Genomic DNA, 3,036 nt, shown 5'->3' with positions numbered 1-3,036 from the left:
GAAGAAAGAATCAGTGAACTCAAAGACACGTCATTTAAAATTATCCTAACAGAGGAACAAAAAGAAAAATGAAGAGGGAAGAAAGCCAAGGACTATGGCACACTAGCAAGCACACCAATATATATACATTATGGGGTCTCACAAGAAAAACAGAGAAAGAAAGAAGTAGAAGAAATAATGGCCCAAAACTTCCCAAATGTGAGAAAGAAAATGGACATAGAGATTCACAAAGTCCAACAGAGTCTGTCATGGATGAACCCAAAGGTCACAATGAGACACATTATAATCAAACTGTCAAAAGTCAAAGACAAAGAGAAAATTTTGAACGCAGCAAGAGATACTTGAGCTCCCATGTTCATTGTGGCATTATTCACAGTAAGCAAGAGATGGAAACAATCTAATTGTCCATTGACAATTGATGAGTGGATAAAGAAAAGATGGTATAAATATATAATGGAATAGTATTTAGCCTTTTAGAAAGAAGAAAATACTGTCATATGGTACAGTATGGATAAACCTTGAGGATGTTATGCTAAGTGAAATAAGCCAGTCACAGAAGGACCAATACAAATGATTCTACTTACATGAAGTATTTAAAACAGTGAAACTCACAGAAGCAAAAATTAGAATGGTGATTGCCAGAGGCTGAGGGGAAGAGCAAACGGGAAATTGCCATACTATGAGTATGAGCTTCAGCATGCAAAAATGAAAAACATTCTAGAGATCTGCTGTACAACAATATCCATACAGTTAAGGTATCATATACAATTGAAAATTTGTCAGTTGAGATTTTATGTTTTTTACCTCAATTTTTAAAAATTCATCCACAAAAGAATTTTATGAGATAAACAATATAATTTTCCCCACTTTACAGATGGTTAAGCTAAAGCAGAAAGAGTTCAATTCAGTTTCCCAAGGTCATATAGCTACTTAGTGGTACCCAGGATTTTAACCCAGATTTCAATCCAGAGCCTACATCCTAACACCTTGGTCATTGCCTCTCTGGACTGCTAAAGAATTGTGGCAACCAAGTACCTGATTCATCACACCTGTGAGCACTGAACTCTCCCAGCAATGAACCAAGCACTAAGGCTTGTGAATCACCACTCTGTGACTAAGCCTGTGCTAAGGACCATGAGGCATACAAAAAAGAGTTTAACTCCCATCCCTTCCCCCTTCGGACTTACAGTGTATACAGAGTAGTATACAAATTAGCTAAACACTGAAATCACCTGGGGAGTTTTTTGTTTGTTTCTTTGTTTTGAGATGGAGTCTCACTCTATCGCCCAGGCTGGAGTGCAGTGGCATGATCTCGGCTCACTGCAAGCTCCGCCTCCCGGGTTCATGCCATTCTCCTGCCTCAGCCTCCCGAGTAGCTGGGACTACAGGCGCCCGCCACCATGCCTGGCTAATTTTTTGTACTTTTAGTAGAGATGGGGTTTCACCGTGTTAGCCAGGATGGTCTTGATCTCCTGACCTCATGATCCACTCGCCTCGGCCTCCCAAAGTGCCTAGGCAGTTTTTTTTTTTTTTAATATGCAAGTGGGTGAGTCTGACCTTCAGAGACTACGATTTGATTGATTTGGACCATAGGCTGGAAATAGGCATTTCTGCAAGCTGCCCTGATGAGTCTAACACACACCCACTGAGTTGAACCATTGATGTAGAGCAACTATTAACCCAAGGGGAAAAGTTATTCCAAACATTTTTCTAAACAATCTAACAGGTAAGGATTCTGGAATAAGTAAGAGTATGGCATGAACATAGAGAAGCAACAAAAAGCAAGGAATTATGCAACCATAAAGTGAATGCTTAGTCTCAGAGATCAGAGGCTTACAAAAAGGATAGATTAAAACCTAAAAAGAAAGGAAAGAAAGATACCAGCATGCTGAAGACAAGAGAAGTTCCCAACCCTCTTCTTGCTTATTCTTACAATATAATACACAGCTGGGCCCACCTTAGCACATCCTAATTGATACCAAGTTTATCAACTCTTCCATTAATGCCAAACGAGATTTAGCACAGTGAATGATAAATTGTCGATACCAAGTGTATCCCTTGTATAACTGACTGTGTAATGGCTAAAATTGGGAAATGGGGCAGAAGTATTGGGTGGCTCTAAGGATCATCAAGGATTCAAGATTACTTTGCACACACACACACAAAGGAACCTATGCAGATGACAGTTTAGAACAGAGAGTAACCCCAAACGACTGTGTTACATTGTGGCCACAGTTGATGGAGACCTTAAACAAGGAATCTAGAAGATTTCTAAACATAGATACAACATCAGGTAGATGCCAAATGATTATGGAGCCCCTTTTCTAAGTTTCTAAGAGTTTCTAACTCTTAGAAAATGAGGTTCTTCTGCCTTCCTGTGATCAACTTTCTCTGTTGCCAGTTAATGCTGGAGCATGAATTATTAATCGATTCATCAATTTGCTCTATTATGAGCTGGTATGATTAAATACTCACTTTTTTATGCTGTTTTGAAAAAAAAAATCTAACAGGCGAAACAGATTTGAGACTGCAGGACGGAGTTGCCAGAGAAAGCTGCAAAGGAACTCTTAAGTTGGCACTGATGCTGAATGAAGTTTGACTGAGAGGAGAAGAGAGAACAGAGAAGGGAACGAAGGGTGGAATTAGCTTGGTCTTGGGTGGAGGCAGCAGGGAGACAAAGCATATGCCTTTCTTCTTGAACACAGAAGGTCCTGGGAATTAGGCTGCAGCAAGCATTGCCAGTCCCATCTGGCCCACAGCTGCTTCTGGTAATCATCCAGGTTTATCTCCTGCCAGTCCAACAGAATTCCTGATGAGTAGTTGAGCTCAATAGCTCAGTTCCACTTCAAGCTCTGAATCTGGGATATGCCAATGAATAGCATCTGAACTCCATGAGAACCATGGAACTCACTTAGTGCCCACCCACCCTCCATAACATCTGCATCATATCTCCTAGGAAAGTTTTAGAAGAAATTAATATATTTATATTCCAAAAACCAAAATAGATTTCTTAGAAGTATCATGCCAGGTATGTTC

General features: G+C 40.0%; 1 pseudogene; it reads left to right on the top strand.

Moving 5' to 3' along the window:
- The first annotated feature begins 1,757 nt into the window (after positions 1–1,757).
- On the top strand, positions 1,758–2,336 carry LOC117066127 (annotated as a pseudogene).
- The last annotated feature ends 700 nt before the right edge of the window (positions 2,337–3,036 follow it).

This window comes from Trachypithecus francoisi, unplaced genomic scaffold (assembly GCF_009764315.1).
Source record: "Trachypithecus francoisi isolate TF-2019V2 unplaced genomic scaffold, Tfra_2.0 Lachesis_group2, whole genome shotgun sequence".
Classification (NCBI taxonomy): domain Eukaryota; kingdom Metazoa; phylum Chordata; class Mammalia; order Primates; family Cercopithecidae; genus Trachypithecus; species Trachypithecus francoisi.
This window is presented reverse-complemented; position numbering and strand designations above follow the sequence as displayed.